General features: G+C 42.3%; 2 long non-coding RNA genes across 4 annotated transcripts in view; one reads left to right on the top strand and one right to left on the bottom strand.

Annotated features, from left to right (window-relative positions):
• The window catches only part of LOC139998824 (uncharacterized), a 74,737-nt gene that overhangs the window by 32,303 nt on the left and 20,860 nt on the right, over positions 1-21,574 (top strand). For 2 of the 3 annotated variants that reach the window (XR_011803819.1, XR_011803818.1), the window contains exons 1-4: positions 12,284-12,435; positions 12,825-12,925; positions 14,832-14,926; positions 15,009-15,169. This is a non-coding gene — a long non-coding RNA (uncharacterized lncRNA). Of the gene's footprint in view, positions 1-12,283; positions 12,436-12,824; positions 12,926-14,831; positions 14,927-15,008; positions 15,170-21,574 lie in introns of those variants that run through there. The other variant, XR_011803820.1, reaches the window with a different exon arrangement.
• LOC106015783 (uncharacterized) overlaps positions 1-21,574 on the bottom strand; it is a 121,977-nt gene that overhangs the window by 97,661 nt on the left and 2,742 nt on the right. The window lies entirely within an intron of this gene.

Below are 21,574 nucleotides of genomic sequence, written 5' to 3'. Positions count from 1 at the left end.
CTGCAGAAAAGGGAAGTTTTATACCTGCAATGTTGCAGAATCAAGAGAAAAGACTGAAGGGAACATACAGTCCTAAAACTCTTCAATTAGCTGCTTTTCCTCCTATCTCCCTCCTTCTTACCTCTGGGAGATATAAATTACACCACATTAAACTCCCTCCATCCATGGGAGTAAAACTGAAGTGCATAAGGGAGAAAGTGGGAAGGAAGAAGGAAGGGAAAGAATATGATATTCATGTCATTAAAAAGGAAGCAGGTTCAAAGAAGTGCAAGTTTTACAAGAAATACATGATGTTATGGGTCACTCATATCCTGCGAGCTGCATGCCAGATGCACGAAGGGCGACCTCTGTGAATGCTCTCTATGGTCACTGTGTTTGACTGAGCTCACTTATCTTGCTTAAGTCAATCCAGCTCAGCTCCTATGTACTTTATTTTCTTCCTCCAAGGTTTTTGTTAAAGCACCCAGCTGTGGGATTTGCAGATACCTTCCCTAGCCATATTCATCTGCCAAAGGAATGGTGTGTGCTCAAGTTTGTTTCACAAAACTGGTAGCTCTGCCTTGCTGCCCTGTCACTTAGGGTTCTGTCACTAGACCCAGGAGCTATTGGGAAGACAACCATCTGGGTTTCAGACTACAGCTTGTTTCACAGAAATTAAAAGATATAGATAGAAGAATCTTAATCTCAAGGCAGCCAGCCCTCTTTTCCCCAAATAAAAGCATCAGAGAGGGGCTTTCCTATACTCTTTGTAGAAATAAAGAACTGAAATCCCATTTCACCCTCCTGTTCAGGATTGCCTGCCTGTACCTGCTCCTCCTGCCTCTGCTGGTCTGGTGTGTGTGTTTGGAATGAAAGATTTTCCCTGCAAGCCACCCTGAACCTCTTCCCTGGCCTGTCTGTCAGATTCTCTTTTATCAGCACAGGTTTCTCTGTGGGCCACAGTGATTTACTGTCCAAATAGTTCTGTTCTTTGTCAGAGATTGTGATCGAAAAGCCTTAGTTTGCAACTAATAAGAATCTCTTCCCTTTCCCTCATGTTATTTTTTTTTTTAACCTTTCTTCAAATATTGTTTTACGAGCCTGTTGCTTGCTATCTGCTTGACACAGAAGCTGCACCTCAGGGCATCATTTTCTCACCTCCAAGCCAGAGGGTTGCTTCTTTGATGCTTGGTTTGAAAAGCTTGGAACAACTCCACATAGGGTATCTACCCTATCTCCCCAGGGCAATCTACTCATCTGAGGAAAGTGTCCTTCATGGTTCAAACTGGCATTCTTGGCTCTGTTTTTTCCAGCTGAGACAAAAGAAGGAACAATTCTTATCCATTTGAACAAGGACATGAGCCTTTCATTCTGGGATCAATCTGTATGAACATTCTGGACATACTCAAAGCAAGGAAGGCATTTCTGGAAAGAATAGACAATCCTGATTTTCCAAGTCCAAAATGAAAGCAGCTGAGAATCTATACAATCTTTTAAATTAAAAGATGTCTCTAAACAGACAGTACTCTAAGTCTTCTTATCAGTGGTCCTAATTCTGTATTCAAATTAAAAATGGTAGTTCAAGTCATGCAACCAGAATTCCCAACAACTTATTTTAAAATATCTTTCAGGATTTTTGCTTCTAAGCTACTAATGCAGAATCCAGGTCCAGATCTGGATTGCAGTCTCTACGCATATCTGGAAGTATGTTAACCTACATCTGGTTTCACCCTATTAGTCTAGATAGATGCTATTTAGAACAGTGGGACCTGCTTGTAAACAACTATTGTTTTCCAAGCTTAGAAATCTGGAGAATTAGAGTAACCTTTACAATTGAGAAGGCTCTAGCTGCTAGATCATCAGTTCAAGCTTTTATGCAAATCTCTAGCACGCACCTGAAGTATGTTTCTGAAGGCTTATTTCACTTTGGCTCTAGTTCAAGTTGAGTACTATCAGCACATGCAAATCCTTAACTGGGTGTGACACCGTCTTTGATGGATACAGTAGCTCACTGCAGCATGCACGTCCTTGAACCTATATCCTTCCCTCTGAAACTCAGTTAATTGGAGGATCCTATGAGAAACTACTTAGATTGCCCTGTTAATTAAGAAATCCTGAAAATAAAAGAAACAAGACAGTAGGTTTCCCTATATTCGTCAACACATCTGCAAGCCTTGTAATTCATTAATTTATCCAGCTTTTAAAGGAGGTTTATGCCCCATGCCTCTCAAGTGTTCAAGAGGCATTTGGGTAATACCCTTTATATGCTTTAATTTAGTTTAGCCCTGAATTTGTCAGGCAGTTGGACTTGATCTTTGTAGATCCCAACTGAACTACTCTGTTCTATATTTGGTCTCCCATGCTGTTTTTGGAAATGCTTTGAATACCTTTGTTGTGTTTGAGTACACAGGCACACAACAAAGATTAAAGAATGAAATAAGAACTGAATGGAATATCAAAACATTTGGAGAGGGAGAGGACTTAACATTTATCAAATGCTAGGAAACTGCAACATCAATAGGAATGGGGAAATGCCTATAGTTCACTACTTGTATCTAAGGTTAAACTTCAAATGGCTGGGCACTTTGTTCTTAAGAGGTCAACACAGCAATCAGGGAAGGGTACTCTGGACTGTGGTATACTTACAAAAAAAAATAAAATAGAAAGACAGATATCCTCTCACTAGCTTACAACTTAGATTACTACCTGTCAAGGTCCTACATGAATAAGAAAGGTGATGTTTTGACATTGATCTCAATGAAACCAGAAGTCATGCTGCTTTGTTTTCATTAACAGTTTCTCACTCAATGCACTATTCTCAAAATGATACCATCCCATTTCTGCCTAGAAATACACATATTGAAACTAGAGCCATAATCTTTATACAAAATCTTGTCTTAAAATTCCTTCAGCTTTGTGAAAGACTTTTGTAACTGCTGATAAATAAATGGAAATTGTAAATGTTTTATATCTTTAATTCAGGTACAAATACTGCATATCAGACACATTCAGTTGATGATATTTCAAGCACAAGGCAATGGAGATGTCTAGACTACTTGTAATTCCACTCTAAATGGATTTTTCTTTTCTTTTTTCCTTATTTTACAATGGGGAATGCAAGTGTGCATTTCACTATTTATCTTCATACTGTAAAAATGTGTATTTTACCTTACCATTTTTCTCAAATGCTTGTTATTATCTTGGTGTACACCTGAATAGTGATTTGACAGCCTATCATTTTCACATGTTAGAACACATTTTAAAATGTCTATTAAAAGAGCCTGTTCTTAACACCAACTACATTCACCCTTCAACAAGGCTGCTTATTAATCATCATTCACATAAAAAGCTGTTTCCTTTGACTGTGCAACAACACAAGAAAAAGAAAAGGGCAAAAAGGTAAAGATGCACAGATTCTTTGAAATTTAGTTAAGTACAATTGTAGATTGCATGCCATCTCAAGATGTGATCTTGTCAAATTCCATACATTTGAGCAGAATTACAGGGCAGTCAACAATATGAGTTCCCAAGTAAATGCAACATTTCAGTTAATGACGTATATTATGCAATAAATAGGGTGGCATCGTTACTAAACATCCTGCGGCACTCTCTGCAAGTATAGAGGTGCTAATCCTGACATCACGTCCAAATTCCAACCATAATTATATTCTCTCCCTTAATGTGTTACTGAATTTTCAATAGTGCATGTTTCTTTGCTTTCTACCCCGTGCTATTGTGTAACATCTGTCCATCACATCGAATGGCTGTCAATTTCTGCCCTGAAGGTGGCTTCATTTGAGCGATGTGTTTGTGATGCTCCTTGTTTAAGCAAAAACAAGCTTAGGTCTTTGCTGAAACAGAACCCTGTTCCAACTACCTCACTGCAGTGCTTGGTTCTCAGAAAGAAAAACAAACCTGGACTTCCCAACTGGCTACAGAGAGTGCCGGTACCAAGAAAGTCAAGAGTACCTGTCTAAAATACGCGTTCTTTGACCAAAGGTCCAGAGACTTCATCTAATTTGAAATGGACAATAGTATGTTACTGATATGCTGTGAAACTTAACAAAAGATCAAATAGCTCTCCATTTATTTTCTTCCTAAAGTCAGGAAACCTGATCTCAAAGTAATAATAATAAAAACACTTAAACTGAATGAAAAATCTTTCAAAGTCATATTGAAGACCATAAAATGCTTTCCAGTTGACTTCAGTGAACTTTGGCTTGTGCCCCGTAGCATCCGGCGCAAATTTGGTTTGTCTCATTCAGTTATGATGTCTTTAAGCTTTGAGATTAGCTTATGGCTGAAGTAAGAATGAGCACGATAAACATATTGTTGCTGCATATAAGCAGAGCAATGAGTTGCCTACCAGTACAAAGGAATAAAATGCTATCTGAAATTCTTGCATCTAAAATGCATTCACCTGTGGCTTGGATGAGTGACTCAGTTTCCCAAGATGCAAGGCCAGGAATTAAGACACTCTGTGAAGTGATGTGCAGGTGAACAAACTTAGATAAATGTTATCACCAGCCAAGCCCAGGAAGGTCACTGTAATGAACTCATATCCAAACTGAAAGATTTAAATTACTGTAAGAGTCAGTGATGTTCAAAAAACTGATCCAAAAGACGAGACTGATGGGAATTTTTCTGTATGACATATTGGTAGGGTGCCTATATTCATTATGAAGAGTTAGGGTGATATATAGTGTAAATCAACCAAATTAAAATACAGTTCTTGATTTGGTACAGGCAGCAAGAGTTCTGATAAGATCTAATACATCACAAAGCAGGACTAACCTCGTCTGATGTGGCAATGGTGTTGTGGGTTTGTGAGGGCTATGAGCCGCAGACTGCTGTGACTAAAGACAAGAATTGGACTTCATGTTCAACCACCTACCTCAGCCATATGGAAAACAGGTCACATAATTAATATTCTGAGACTTACTGTCACATTATTAATATTCCAGAGTAAGAAAAAACAGCCCTTAAAATATACAGAAAGGCAACTGGTAGCTAATTACTCGAATCTAATTGCTGAAGACTGTGGAGTTGAAGGTACTTGGTCACAGTAGATGTCTGGATGTCAAATCAGGATGACCGAACTGCTAAAGTTGTCCCTCTGTACTGACAATTTTATAGAGGGATAGAGACAATGCTTTTTCTGGGCAAAGATAACAGGGCTTCATAAGGAAAACTACTTCACCATAGAAACTGCTGCCTTTTCAGTGCTAACGGCTGTTACTGCTTAGTCCCATTTTGGGGGATTTTGTTTTGATTACCTTAAAAATGTCAACTAACGAAGACTCAGAGTGGCCATGTGCATCTGCTAGAATGAACCCAGCAAAGGGTTTCTCTGGTATAGTGTGACAGTATTGGGTTAGCATCACACTGAGAAAAAGCTATCACACTGAATACTATGCTGAGGGCTTGCTGTCCTTTCCTCATCTAATGCAAAGCCACTTTGACACGGGGTCTTGGAGACAGTTGGCTCTGATTTATGGAAGTCTTTGCAACCTTGATTCACTTCATGTATCTCCATGTGAGGTGTGACTATTGCAGACCTCACATTGGCACTCTCACTTGTAGGCACCTGGCCTACCTAAAAATAGTGAGAGGGTAGTGTGACTTGTGAATTCTCCCAGTCAATGTTCTTTTGAGAATGATCAGTGTATTCTAGTTCTGTAGAAAACAGCTTGCCACCTTCCTTCCCCAAACCTGCACACCCATTTGAGAACAGAGACCCTTCAAAAATGCATTGAAAGAGCACTTACTACATGAAGAAGCGGTTTTTACTGGTAGCCTTATTCTTTATGTTGCTTCTCAACTGAGTAAGCAAGAATTTTTGTTGTAAGTGCAGTTTTGTTTTTCCAAGTCAGATTTGAATTTGTTTTGTAGATGCCAAGTATTTGTGGTATGCATGGAAGCATTCAGCATTAGTGATGACGATTGTGAATACTGCTCTCATGGGCCTCAGACGTGGCATTTCTCACTCTTTTCTAAATCTGAGCAGCATTTGAAAATAAAGCCTTTAATTAACTGAATCTCAGCCGAGGTGGCTGGTCACTGCTGTCTTGGTTCAAAGCAGCATTGCTTGTCCCATTTGACAGCAGGGTGGTGGGGGAAGAGAGAGAGGGAAGACCCACGTGTACAAAATCGCAAACCTATGCTCCTTTTAAAAACTTGTTTTAGCAGTTAGAAGAACTGAACTGTTTAAGCTTTAGGGCTGCTTAATTTTTTAGGCTCTTAATTGTTGAACCAGCACTACATCATTTTAGTCTCTTCTGCAGCTTTCACGTTGCCTGTGTCAGAAGCAATGTCACTCATCAGCCAAGTGCCCACTGGCACAGGCACTGAAAATGTCCAAAATGCCAGCTGCAATTAGGTCCGTCTGTTATGAAGCCCCACAGTTTGCACATGGTGAGAACAACTTCACTGTGATAGCCTTCCCTTCTCAACAGTAAGAAAAACATTTTTTCTCTCTCTTCCCAAGGAGTTTTTCTTTCAGGTACTCATGCTATCTACAAAGATAAGCATGCAATCTACATTTCAGCGTGTAGATTTAAACAACGCATGACCCTTTTGTGCATCCATCCACTGCTTACAGAGAGCAGAAATACAATTAACCTCATTTCTGTCCTCAGGATTCTCTCTAAAATAGCAGCCACTATGTGAGAGAAGTCTGCTTGACTTCTCTCTGGAACAAAAGTGGTTTGTCTTTTTTTAAAAAAACAAAACAGAACACACCACCGTGGTCACCCATCAGAGCTAGTAAAGTCAAGAAAACAAACTGGATCTCAGTGTCTCTTGCTAACGTCACAGAGCTGACATCTTACTTTTGTCCATCACTACTGCACATAGGGAAAATGCAACTGATGTAGTTTACCACAAGATTTGACCTATAAATTGCCTAAATCAATAAGGAGGTGAGGCAACAGGCCCTCCCATTTCAGTATAAACCACTGCCTAAACAGCACTCCCAGGTTTGCAGAGCCAGCAGTTAAAATCACGATCGTTTTACTTGCAGATTAAACACACTTGATCTGAAGTCTTTGTGACACAAGACAGTGCTTCCTTCACAGTTACTTTTAACATAGAATGGCCCAAGAGGCCCTTGCTCTAGTCCTCAGGGTTTATATGGGACTCAGAGTTACCACCTCAGGTGGCTTAATTTATCTGGTTATGACATTCGACTAATGCAGTACTTCATCCTACACAAACAGATTTTTCTCCTTATTACAGAGCAAATAGGTTTAGATAGCGCAGATTTGCTTTCTTCAGGGACTGGGGAGAGAGAAGGCTGGGGCAATAAAATCCATTATATCTATCTTTTTGTATCTCCTTGTCATGAACTTCTAAGAAAAGGAACTAAGAGGATCACTACTGAGAAGAGCACTATAATTGTAGCTCCTGAGCACCGCATGGAGAAGATTGCCAAGGCAACCAATCATTCCACGGCAAGGGCAGAGGTAGTTGAGTTAAGATGAGGTTGTTACAAACCCCTGTTGTGCATAATCATATAGTAAGCAACATTTTTAAAAGGCTCTTGAATAAAATAGGACAGAGGGAAAAGGAATGAGAGAAATTAATTTCCTCTATTTTTCTGCTTGCTCACTGATTGAGGTATAAGAGCAAATTATATGCATGTCCTGCACCTGAGGACACCGGGGGCTGGCAGGGAAAAGCTAGCCACTTTCTTCACAAATGTAATGCAAGAGGCTGTGACAGGTAGGACAATAGGCTAGTTTTATCTGGAAAAGACATAATTTAGTTCATAACATTTTTAAATATGAAGCCTGGAAAGAAAAGTGCTCTGATGCAGAAGCTTAAGTCTTTGCCATTTTTGTTACAAATTGCATTCTCGGGGGAATGTTTGAAGTCAACAAGATCTTTTTGCAAGTAGTATTTCCAGTATGAGATTCGCAGATTGAATTCCTAAAATCTGAAAAGGACAGGTCTTTCCCTAGCTTCCTCTATCCCATCGCTCCTAGTTACTTACAGGAGTACAATAGTTCATGGGACTGGATGGTCAGCTGAAGCAGATAAATTTTTTTGGCTGAGAGTAACCTTTATGGCGGTTATTTCAGTGATTCAGCTTATACTGCTGCCCCACAGCAGTTCATCAGCATAACCGAAAAGGGTGTCCTGCCATGGCATAGGATGTTGCTGAATCAGATTCATTACCAAAGAAAGTCTACTATAATGCTTCACTGAACAGAGCTGGCAATTTATCACCTTGTAGACACTGCTTTCCCCTGCCGACCTTCCATTTTTCTTTTTATTTTTTTAAGAATAATTATTGCTTCACAAATGACTGTTTCCTTTGGGCTTGCTTCTTTCCTGTTTGAGGGACTTTCAGTTGCTGACTCCTTCACTAAATTCTTTACAATCTAGCCTGGCAGCATTCTAGAGCCAGGCTGTAAGGATTCCAATTGCTACAAGTTTAATTGACCCCTACGTTCTGCAGCTAGATCTGCATCCACCAGATTTTCAGTTGCAATGGGAAAGAAAACAACACCCAAATAAGTTCCAACAGGTTATTCAGTGTTACTTGTTGCCAATTTCCTCCATGTAGAGCATTAAGCATCACCCTCACAGCCTAACATAAAAGGCACTGTGTTCAGGAGTACCAAGGGAAGAAGGGTCAGAATGGAATTGCGTTTCTCGTTCTGTCAGTAACTTGTGATATTTTGTACATTGTGATATATTGGACAAATCACTTCTCAGTCCTCTCTTGCTTAATCAAGGGTGGCAGTGGTGTCTAAGCAGTAAAGGTACTAGGTGTGGTGAATTTATATGCACAAATCCACCCCCTCCAGCCCCACAAGAATGCTCTTATATCTAGGGGTTTGGCATGCATGGAAAAGGCCTTTTCTTTTACATTTCCAGGAAGTGCAATTGCTGTGTTCTTTTTTCACCAGCCAACTGTATTTTGTACGCAGGACCATTTCCTTGGTGTACAGCCCTTGCTTGTTGGAGTTAAGACAAAAACTATCCCCATGAAACCAAAAGTGAGTATGGCAGATATCAGAAGTGAGATTCCCCCACTGTTGTCCTGCAGTGATGCTGTGTTGCAAAGTTTATCTGCAGCCATTGCAGGGATTCATTTAAGCAAAAATCAAAACATTCAGGGATGGCATTTTCAGACCTTACCATCTTACATGACCAGGAAGTTTGCTCATCAAGTGTTCTCCCCATCACATAAAACATGGTTGTTAGCATTATTTAACTGAACCTCAGAGTGTACAGGAGTGTTCAAGGGCAATGAGGGCCTGACATGGACTGAAGGTCCTGCAAGTTGCTTTCCCTCTTTTGTTAAAGACCTTTGGTGTAACCCATCTTTGCGGACTTAAGTACTCCTTGCAGAGAAAGAGAAGGCCTTTCTGCTGCTTGTAAAAATTGTTCTTGCTGGTGTTAAGCTTACTGCTCTTTCTTCTGCACCAAGGTTCTTCCTCTATGCTGTAGTAAAGCTAAGGCCAGATACAGGACAGCAGCTTATTTTCTTGGAACATCAGTTGATTAAGTTTTCTTCTGGACAAAGTGAGCTAAGAAGAACAAAGACTAAAATCTTGCTTGGCACTACTAAGTGTCAAAAGGGGCAAAAGGTCATGAAATGGGTTGGAATATGGCTCATTTAAGCAGGTGCACAGAATGGTACAAAGCCCTGACAGGCGTGGTCCATTTCTGAACTCATTAAACTCATTATCCCACTATAATATCTTCATGTATTAAAATGATTTCTTTATATGCCTGAAACTAAGTAATTGTAACCGTAAACTCTGAAATTTCAATATAAAATCCTGTGGAAGAACAAACAGATGTGATCTGAAAAACCATTATTGGTAGAAAAACTGAGGCCCTTTAGCAGCCTGTGACTTGCCTGAAATTTTGCATTAGAAAAGTATTGAAGTGTCACATCTAATAAATAAGGTACAGTTCTTTGCGTTATGGTGATTAATGGAGCTGATAAGCATTTAAATAGATATCTAGCAACAGACCAACTGCAGAGCTGTCCTGCACTGGCAACTGTCTTCATGAAGTTGCAGCTAAATACTCTATATCCCTTAACTGGATGTTTCTTTTACTGAAATTAGGCTACAACCCACCCTTAAACAAGTAAGCTTCCAACTTTCTATATGCTTGCCCATCTGGGTTTTTGGTTTGCTTTCCTGTAAAAAAAAAAAAAAAATATATATATATATATATATATATATATATATGTAACTTGCAAAGAACTGAAAAACAAGTTCTTTGGTCAGCACAGACCACTTGAGGAAATTAGTTCTTCCATGAATGTGAGATGACCAAAGAAACAGATATTTCTCTTACGTAATTCTGAGTCTCTGGGAGCTTAGTTGTTTGACCTGCAGTTCAAGTTCCACCCTCACATTCATGTTCTAATCCTCTTCTTCATATTTTGTGATCCTCAAAGTAAACTGCATGTTTTTCATTGACATTCTGTTCAGCTCTTTTCCCTCCCTTTGTTTTAATACACAAAGGGGTCACAATTTTACTGTTGTCCCACTTTTTCTTTTTTTTTTTTTTTTTTAAAGTATCTTTCCCATTTTATATACCCCCTTCAGCCTGCAGTACCACATCTTTTCCATAAAGAATTCAGGTGTGGGTTTTGTTTGGTTTTGGTGAGGAAGGATGCTTTTATGTTGAGGCAGACAACTTCAGTTCAGGGTATTTAGGTTCTGCCCACAGGGCTTTTTACAATGTTTTAACAGTTTATTTAGCAAGTCATCACTTGACTTCTGTGGCATTGCTAAAAAAGATGGGAATAATACTTCACTATTTCAAGCCAATGCAAAACTAAAATAGTGCTTTTGAAAGTATGCTGAAACAGCCGCTTTCCCCTCAAATAGAAGGTGCATTGGAGGCACTTTGTTAGTGTTATCTACTTACCCAGTCTCATCTGGATTTTACATGTTTTTGCCCTGTGGTTGTTTATGTTGAGTAGGTACAAATGCTGGAAATATGATTATATGCTGTGAAGTAAATTGCTCTTATTTGCTGTTTTGTCCATAAAAGCTTCCCATAGGAGCTCAAAGGTAATTTAAGCCACGTAGGAGTAGTTTTTATGCACCAACGAAAATTTTATCCTCTTCAATGCCCTGATCACTACCTCAATATGACTTGTGTGTCCTCTTCTCAAGAAGTTTAATGAGGGGCCCATGTGCAGTGACAAGACTAACTCATCAACAAAAAATTGTGCCCAAGTATGCAGAAGAAGTGGGAACTGCCTCAAACAAAGCTATAAAAGTCTTGCCTAGTTTTACAGGCTTTACAGCCCCACTCGCACGCATGCTTCTGTAAACCTGTATTGCATACTAGTGGCTTGGACTAAGAGGACAAGACTCTTCTGGTATTATGGCTTTGGTTGTGCTCTGAAGACAGAAGCATTCTTCCTCTGAGGGAGGAACACAGCACTCCCAATCCAGAAAACACAGAGTGGGAAACAAACCAAGGTGTTCTGCGTAGCAACACAGTGTATTTTATCCAGCATACTCCACAGAGGGAGTCTTCTGTTTATGCCAGTGAAACTTCCCCATGAAATGAGAACTTATTTCCCTTCCCCCTAAATTTGAAACAATGCAGATAGGGCTCCAGTTCACCAGGCCCAAGATGTTACAAACCTCTCTCTCACTTCTCACCTGGAAGCTGTGCATTCTGATGTCTCTCAAGTCAACATTTATCTCCCCAAATAAGTTGTAGGAGGAAAAAAGTTATTAAACTCCTGGGATAAACTGGTTCCTTTTCTGAGAGATTTTGTTCCCTTTCCCATTGCCTAAGAATGTCATTGTATCTGCTGTTTGCTGAGCAGGAAATGCATTATTAAAGCAGTTTCTCCTCCATAAACTGCTTTGCATCTGACTGTTTCATTGTAAATCCATAGCCACAAAGTCAGGCCACCTTGGGATAACCCAACGTGAAATCTGACCTGATGAAAATGGTTCATGCCTCCCGGCCTGCATTGCAACCTGCGAGAAGGGCTTTTATTATTTATTCAAAACCTGTTTAAATCCCCCTTTTTCTGAAACAACCATTTTAAAAATATTAAAACGCCACAGCTAAGCTGGGAGATTAAACAAGTTTAAACCTTATCATCGCAGGTGGGATATTAGTTCCAATAAAATGAGGAGAGATGGCAGGCTGCATGGTAACTGGAGCCCCTTCTACTCAGTAACTAATCACTGAGAAAGCATTTGGTGAAGGAGGGGGAGAGCGGATGAGGGAGTGAGACAAACAATGCATCCAAGCTCCTGGCAACCCTAACTGTTTACCATGGTGATGCACAAAAGGAAGAATGCCATGCAGAGTAGCAGACCTGGATCTGTCCCCATAACACTTGCCCTAGATTCAAGTACTCTGAGAAGCTGAAAATGCGACCTTTGGATATATTTTTTGCATGTGTTGGATGCTGCGGCTGGTCAACACTGTTCTGAAGTTGTCAAAAGGGTACACAGTATTTACCTTTATATCTTCTGTTATATATTTTTCTTCTAAATGTTCAGGTTTAAGTGCAGCTCTACCAGATCTCTACTCTTGTACCTATACTTTTTAAATTGAGCCTTTTTGTTTCCTGCCAGTAGTATTAACAGACTTATTGCTTCATTAAAAATAACCGAACTAACAAAAAGGATCAAGTTCTAAATTTTGCAAGGGAAGGGATGACTTTAAGTTCCCCTTCTCTCCCGCCCCCCATGGGAATAACACTTCCTAATGGGCTGGTCCTGTTCAGGGCATCATAGCTCCAGCTTTCAAGTCAGGAGTAGCCCACTGGAACAACTTCACTATCCCACAACTAGGTCAACCCTTATCTTTCTCTTCGCATGGTCCTCCCACAGATGCAAGCTCGTATCTAGTCCTGTGATGCAGAAGGACCACAAGTTGAAGCACAGAAGAAAGCTGGAGCCCCAGCACACAGGTTGGACACCTAACTCTTGAGGTACGTACAGAGGAATCCTGGAAAACCTAATGAAAGTGCAAAGTGAGGCTTTCATCAGTGCAGATACTTCAGCATCTGACTGGTAAGAGGATCATTTACTGCCAAGAGAAATTACATTGGTTGCTTGCAAATATTCACCTCATTTGGTCATTGCACCTTATGTATCTGGTCCATTTCTAGGGCATCTTCCCCTAGGACATGATGTAAAAAAAAGTGCAAGCCAGGTTTTGAAACCTGAGTGAGAGGCAGTAACCATTCAGTCCTATTTCAAGAACTCAAGTACACTGGCCATGAGAATCTTAGGAAAACTCTAATATGTAAAAATTCACTAGGATCCAAGTAGCTGGAGACAAAACAGCTTGGAACTACATTACTCCTGTCCCTCACTGTTGAATCTAACAAAGTTTTGAAGCAGAAACTAAGACCGCCACTCCTCCATATACAAACACACTATAAGGACAGTTGTTCGAAAGGAGAAGGAAAGCTTTGACAGCCTGGAGCTGGCTTATTTGGGCTGAACAGCTTTTGTATGGCCATCGTCGAGGAAAACGCTGGGCATACGTTAGTCTTTTTTTTAAAACACAAACCTGTTTCTAACAGAAGAATTTGTGCTTTTACCATGTATCACAGGCACTTAACTCCTTAGGCAGGCAGGCGGTGTGATTTGTATAAACCCAAATCATTAAATAGCCCTTGGCCTTAAAGTGAGGCAAGTACCTGCCTGAGCTATGTACTTAAATTCTTAAGTGAGAAAACAAGGGGGGCAAGGTTAACAGAAGCCTCAGAGAGGTAAAAAAAAAAAAAAAAAAAAAAAAAAAACACACACACACAAGCAAAACACCCAGGAGAACTCCTGAGTAGTACATCCAGAAAGAAATGGGAGAAAATCTGAGAAGAGCAAACAAGGAGTTTTATCAACTTTGATGTGTCAGTGGGGCCACCAATTGGTGTCAAGGACTGAAACGTAGTTGAAATATTGGTAGAAAACCTTATATGCCTTTGCTATGTCGCTTAAGATCAAGAAATAATAAGACAACCAGACTGCACATCAGGAATAGTTGTGGTACAGAACCAGCTATCAGGGTCTATACAAGCACACCTGCTTGTATACTTGCTGCCTATGTTGCAAAGACCTCAGCGAAGCTCTCTGCCTTCTCTTTTCATGAAAGAGGACTGAAAAGTCTTCTTTCTGACTGAAAGGACACTCCAAGGAGTAGAACAAGGTTGATCATAACAAGTTAGGTATCTCCATGAGATTCCAGTGAGTAGCACATAAGTAAACCCACAGACAGGGCCTGTGTGGGGTGCAAAGCATCCCCATCCGTTTTCTCTTGAAGGATGGACTTCCTACTTGTGAAGTGGTTCAGGTAAGTTTCCTACTGGGAACTTCAAAGGATTAGAGTGATTGCCCCCCCCCCCCTTTTTTTTTTTTTAATTTCCCTTTCTCTTAGTCTTCACAGTCTAGGATATTTCCTTTTTCTGAAAGCATCACAGACAGTTCCTCCATATTCAGTATTCCCATATAGAGTTTAACTTCAGGCAGGGGATAATCATTTCCTATCTCAGCTATATTTGTCTCTTCCTATTTATGCCTATTCCTATGTATCAGCAGCCTATAATTACTGTTCGGGATGTAAAGCATGTTTAAAACTTCAGGTTTAAATATTCATTGTCTGCATCACCATTGTGATGCCTGCATCAAAGAGACATATAGAAAAACCTCTTGATCTGATGTGCATGATTTTAAAACACCTCTATTCAAGGTTACTTGCTGTTGCCTGGTTTGCACTTTGAAAATGTCACAAAACAAGCCCTAAGAACCCATTGTGCTGGATGCCACAAGTAAAATAAATGAATAGCATTAATAGCAACAAATAGAAGTGATACATAATTTTTTTTATTTAAGTGTCATGGCACTCATTAAAACCCTGGAACTACAGAGATCCTCCACAAAACACGCAGTACTGCCTTCTGCTCATGATGTGGTCCCACAATTCTAAGGTAACTGTGTCCTCAGTGGAAGAGTTCCTTAATTTTGCATCTGCTTTAATGTAAAATTATATCAAGTCTCTTCTGCATGCAGAAATTCAATCCCTTACCAGACCGAGCGCAAAGTCCCTCTGTATTTCAAAGTTTCTGAAGCTTTAACACAACGGATGCCGCACAAGGCATCCCAGCTGGCAGCAGGTTCAGCAGCCCACAGGTAGAGACCCACACTTCCAGCCGTGGCCCACAGGCTTGAAGGTAAGATCCCATATGCACTTCTGTTGCACTAACCACTTTGAACGTACAAAAGAAAGATTTGCATGTGGAACTTCACCTCGCTGCTCTCTGAGAGCACTAGAGAGGCAGCACCGCAGATCAGCTAGTTCTGGCATCTAAAATTCAGTTGCTCCACAGCTCTGCTTTTAGAAACCAGGTTTTCAAACATAGGCAAAAGACACCCCCCGAGGCAGCAGAGAAGCCCCTGTCACACCGCAGCAATGCAACAGACTTTTCACGAGTGACCCGTGGAGGCTCCTGGCGCCTCCTGCTCCCCGGCACTCCCCAGCCTTGGTCTGCGGCGACACCTCCCGGATGGCTCGGGGAGCGGCCCCAGAGCAGGCGGCTGTCGGGATCTCTTGTGCCAGAGGAACAGCACATGCGTCCTCTCCTGCCGCGGTCTTTTGTCTGATACTCAAATTCACTACTTGTAAAGATCCTTTTGAATATAGATATTAAGACTGTAAGACTGGGCCCAAGAATTCAACATCCCTTGGCAGCCCTTTCCCAAACTCATTCACACAGGAAGGCTGCACTTTCGCTCTCTCCAGACCCCTAACCCTAGCCAGCACCCCGATCCAACAGCACCCCACCTAGGGCGGATTTGAAATAGTGCTCACATTGGAGAACTTTGGGTAGCTCTCATCATCCTTTGGCAGCCCTTTCTTAAGCACAGCAAACAGAGGCAGCAAACAGAAGCAGCACTTTACACAGCTGTGTCCAGGCTCTGGTTAGAACTTTTGAGGATCTTGGTAGAGGTTGTAGGTAGGGTCTCCTGAGGAACTAGAGGTGATTATTGCCAGTCCTCTGATCAGAGGTGGATTCAGCTGACTTGACTGTGAGGTTCAAACACCCTGTGAGTCAGTGCCAGAAGAGGCCCATATAAGAGCCAGACTCAGAGCACAACAATCAGAGGCAATGGCTTGTGCAGAAGGGTGCAAGAGGTCACCTTTGTTTCCAATCCTTGTAGCACATTCTTCCTCAGATATGGCCATGACACACCACAGAGCATATTCCCCAGCAGCTGCTGGAATCACTGCATCAGCTGTCAGAGGTCTCAACCCAGACAGACCCCTGACAGCAGAGGTGTTTCTTCTTGTCTCAGTGCTTGGGGCCTCTTTGGGAGGCCTGGACTGAGTCAGCCCTCCCGTAGAAGGTGTGCTGTTGTCCATGAGCTGTGCTGTCAGGTAAGGGAGTTACAAGAGGAAGTCAGCATGTTGTGAAGCATCTGAGAAGATGATGAAGAGATGGACAGGGTGTTCATGGAGACCATACAGCTCCAGGAATCCCAACCTTGTCCAGCAGTGGAGTTGTCAGAGGGCTCTGCACAAAGTGGTACATCATAACACCATAGGAGAGGGCTGCAAGCTGGTCACTTCTCACAGGAAGAGAAAGGGTTACTCCTTACTCCTCTTACTCCTTCTGAAGCCTTGCCATTGAGGAACAGGTTCAGTGCCCTGCAGGCTGAGGAAGAGCTGGGCAAGACTTCAAGGGAGGCAACTGCGCCGACAGAGCCTGTGCCCAGCAGCAACACCTGGAAGAAGCAGCAGGTGATTGTGTGACTCCCTGCTGCAGGGTATGGAGGCACCTCTCTGCCGACCTGACCTCGTGTCTAGAGAGGTTTGTTGCCTGCCAGAGGCTTAGATAAGAGATGTCATGGAAAGACTGCCAAAGCCTGTTTGTGAGTCAGACTATTACCCTCTGCTGCTCTTCCATGTGGGTGCTAATGACACCAAGGGTAAATTAGAAGCCATCAAGCTTTAGAGCTCTGGGCATGGTGGTCAAGGGCCTGAGAACCCAAGTCTTTTTTCCTCCATACTTCAAGTAGATGGAGAAAGATACAAAGAGGAAGAGAGATATTCCAAGTCAATGGCTGGCTACGCTGCTGTTGTTGGCGACAGGGTTTTAGTTTCTATAACCACAGAACCCTGTTCGAAGACCAAGAACTGATGGGAAGAGATGATCCTCCTGTGGAGTATCCTCTTGCAGCCCTCCTGGGAAACCTGTAGGCTGTCACCTCCCTGAAATGCTTGTATAGCAATGCATGTAGCATAGGAGATAAACAGGAGGAATTGGATCTGCGTGCAGTTACAAGAGTATGAGCTCATTGCAATTACAGAAACATTGTGGGATAGCTCACATAACTGGAATGCTGTCATGGAGGGCTATATGCTTTTTTTAGGAAAGACAGTCCAGGAAGGTGAGGTGGAGTTGCTCTTAATGTCAGAAAGCAACTGGAGTGCATTGAGTTCTGCCTAGGGGTAGATGAAGAGTGTCTTGAGAGCTTATGGGTAAGGATTAAATCAGCTCCACGCCATGGCTGATGCTGTTATGGGTGTGTTTGCTATGAGCCAGCTGATCAGGAAGTAGATGAAGCCTTCTGCAGACAGCTGGAAGTAGCCTCACAGTCACAAGGCCTGGTTTTCATGGGGAATTTCAACCTCCCTGGTACCTGCAGGAAAGACCACACAGCTAGGCACAAACAGCCGAGAAGCTTCCTGTAGAGCTCCGATGACAACTTTTGGACACAGGTAGTCAAGGAGCTGAGGAGAGGTATGCTGTTAGACCTTGTATTAAGAAACAAAGAGCTGGCTGGAAATGTGATGGTTGGAGGCAGCCTTGGCTGCAGCAACCACAAGATGGAGTTGGGGATCTTGCAAGGAAGAAGCAGGGCAAGAATTAGGATTGTAATCCTGGACTTCAAGAGGGCAAACTTTGGCCTCTTCAGGGACCTCCTTGGAAGAATCCCATCAGCAGGGCCCTAGAAGGGTAGGATTAAAGAGAGATGGTCAATATTCAAGCATCACTTCCTCCAAGCTCAAGATTAATGTATCCCTACAAGTAACAAGGCAAGCAAATGAGGCCGGAGACCTGCATGAATAAGCAAGGAGCTCCTGGCAAAACTCAAACAGAAGACAGCATGTGGAAAAGAGGGACAGGCCACATGGAAGGAATATTGGGAAGAAGAAAGGATGTGGAAGTGGGTCAAGGCCCATTGGGAATTCAATCTCACTGGGGATGTGAAGGACAAGAAGGACTTCTTCAAATACATCAGTAGCAAAATGAAGGCTAAGGAAAATATGGGCCCACTGCTGAATGGGGCAGGTGCCCTGGTGACAAAGGATACAGAGAAGGCAGAGTTACCAAATACTTTCTTTGCTTCAGTCTTCTTCACTGACCCTCAGGAACCTCAGGCCCTAGAAAGGAAAGAGGAGGTCTAGAAAACAGAGGACTTCTTCCCCTTGGTCATGGAGTATCAGGTTACAGTCATTTAAGCAAACTTGGCACCCACAAATTCTTGGGTCCCAATGGGATGCACCCACAAGTGCTGAGGAAGCTGGTGGATGTTATTGCTAGGTCATTCTCCATTATCTGTGAAAGGTCACAGAACAGAAGTCAGAAATACCTGAGGACTGGAAGAAAGCCAGTGTCACGCCAGCCTTCAAAAAGGGCAAGAAGGAGGAGCCAGGAAACTACAGGCCAGTCAGCCTCACCTCCACCCCTGGAAAGGTGATGGAACAGCTCATCCTGGAGGTCATCTCTAAGCACATGGAAGACAAGATAATAAGGAAAGTGTTTTAATAGTGGTTGTGAAGAGCTCTACTGCTTCCTGGCCTGGTGAAGAATTGTCAAAGGCCCAGAGCATATGCCCTGTAGAGACAAATGCAGGCAGTTCCTGACTGTAAGTAGAGAAGAGCACATGTGCACACACTTTGGAATTTAAGTTTCAGTTTAGCCCCAGAACTCTCCCAAATTGTACAAAGCCTTTGTTCTGGCTGTGACGTTTGAAAGGTAATACATGAGAACTTAACATGAGGTGCTGCTTGCGGATCTTTTGTAAAGTCTGTGGTGCAGCTGAGTCATTTCCACATTAGCCCCGTGCAGACATTCTCATTACTGATGCCTGTTGTACTCTAATGGAAGTGGAGAATTTGAGGCCTCTATCAAAGATGGACCCTTCTAAAGTCTGAGCAGCAAGAAAGAGTCCATCACCTTCTTGCAACAATTTGGGCTTCCCCTAGCAAAAGTAAGTGCCTTCCATAGCTCCGAGTCACACATCACCACTGAAACAATTCTTCATACAAGTCCACCAGGTGGAACAGCCTGGTGACTGCAGTGGCTCAGAGGCCATGTGGCCTCAGCTAACTTTGTGGGAACCTGGATACTTGTACATCCTTCAGTCTGTGCTGCTACACAAGTACCCTGCCACATTGCTCTTGGAAGCAAAACTTGGGATTTCATGCAAACTTTAACCTGCAGGTTGTTGAAGCTGGATACTGACAACAGAAAACAACTGACCTCTTCATACTACTGGAGGCAGCTCCTGCAAGCTCGGTCATATCCTCTCAGGTCTCCTCAGCACCACATTTCACTAAGGGACAGTTCTTATTACTCCAGAGACAAACATGCAACAGAATCATGACAGGCAGACACACAAAAGCACACCAAATCTTCTTAATTTAAGAAGTGGGATCCTGAAGTGTTTTGACACCTGCTGTCAGCTGCTATATTGTGAGCAGCACAAGAACACTGGCTACAGGACAGTGTCTCGCTACACTATTTACACCCCTTCCCTGAAATGGGAGTTAGACCTGTAATTGCAGAAGTATTCCTAGATGCTTGCTTTTCAGTCTCAGCTCTTCTCTATAATGTTCCCCACTCTATCCCCCTCCCCCCCAGCCCCTCAACAGAACAGCACATACAACTTAACAGAACATAACAGCTTCTCTAAGGCCTCTTTGCAATTCTACAGGCTTTTGACACATTCCTCAGGAAGCACAAGGCCTCATCTAGTGAATGATTCAGATAAATATCAGCCTGGCAGCTAAAGATGGAGCAAGAGATGAATATAGAACTGGCTCGAGCTTTCTGGAACCTCTTCGCAGTCTTCAGCCTCCTCCCCTGGTTCCCATCTTCTTTGGAAAATAAACAGCTCCGATTGTTGTGCACTTGAGATTATGAAAACATCAAGTCCATTAGTATTTGGCAAAGTGCTCTCTCATTTCCTTCTGATGTAATAATTGAGAGAGAGGGAGAGGAGACTGCAAAGATAGCACAAAGCACAAGTTAATGACCTTCTCGCATGTATGTGTGGGCTCTTTTATAGGGAGCCTTTTCCAATCCCCATCTCGCCTCCACTCATACTGTTTCAGCTGAAACACTGCTTCAATGTGGCTTTTATTATTTGATCTGATGTCCCTTGGCTGGCCTTCAGAGGCAGCTAAATGGCAGGCAGGTGGGGGTCTGAGAGACAAAAAGCAAATGGAGCTAGTGCTTCAACAGGCCTACTGCATACAGTCATCGAAGCTTCACTCTCAGCAGGCAAACGTCACTGTAGCCAAATTCTTCTTTGCTGCTTTCACTTCTGTTACGCATTTAAGTTAATTTGTCAGGGTGTTCTATTCCCCTCTGTGGGAGATTATTTGGAAAACTGTAAGCCCAGTATGATCAGAACATAGGTGGAATGACCAGGTGTAGAGAAGAATCAGCTGTTGAGGGAAAATTAACTGAGGTTATTGGTTGCCACTGTGAAACATTGGACCAGCCACCCACTTACTGTGTTGCCAGATTTGTGGCTTTTCTTTAGGTACCTGGAGGCAAATTAAGGTCAGATAAATTCCACAGAAGGGTGTAGTGTTCCCTATTTCCTTCTAAGGACTTGACTTCTGTCTTTTGAATTGCTCCCAGAAGCCTCCAGAAATGTGTGGCTTTCCACAGTAGCTTAGCTGGAACCTATGCCAAAAATGCCATCTCATTTTGACAAAAAAAAAATCTTAGTTCTGATCATGAGTCTAAGTTCAAGTTTTAAGGAAACGAAAATTACATTTGTCAGAGGTAGTTTTAAGTTTTGGTGATCTACTAGGGAATAGCAAATTACTAGGCTTCCTTAGCAAAAACTGTGATAATGTGGATGTTCATTCTCCATCACAGAAGTCCACTGACAACTGCAGCTCGGTCTAGCTCTGTATCAAGTCTCCTTACCCCTACAGTAGGGAGCATCCTAGAAAGAGGGTGCACATGCAAGATTACAGGAGGTTTCAGTGGAACACCTGCTCCTATAGATAGGGCTTCTGTCAAGACTGCCAGTAGTGCCAGAAGGCAAGTTACATATTTCCTCAGTGCCTGGAGGAGTTCTCCCCCTTTCCCCAAGATAAGGTTGTGCATACATTTGTTCCATTTGTATCCAAGACTGTTTTAATAACAGAATTAAGCAAGTTTTGTCTGATGTCTCAGCAGGGTTTGGACTATTCATTTTTTGGCCAAGGCATACTAGGCTTACATGTTCCTGGGCAAACCACTTCTCCTTTGTACAGCAGCATTAGAAGACCTGGCAACAGGTGGGGAATCAGTTTTACCCTCTCTTAACCTCCAATTCCTAAAAGGAAC

The sequence above is a fragment of the Anas platyrhynchos genome, chromosome 16 (genome assembly GCF_047663525.1).
Source record: "Anas platyrhynchos isolate ZD024472 breed Pekin duck chromosome 16, IASCAAS_PekinDuck_T2T, whole genome shotgun sequence".
NCBI classification, from domain to species: Eukaryota; Metazoa; Chordata; class Aves; order Anseriformes; family Anatidae; genus Anas; species Anas platyrhynchos.
Note: the sequence above shows the minus strand (reverse complement) of the source record. Positions and strands in the feature narration are given on the sequence as shown.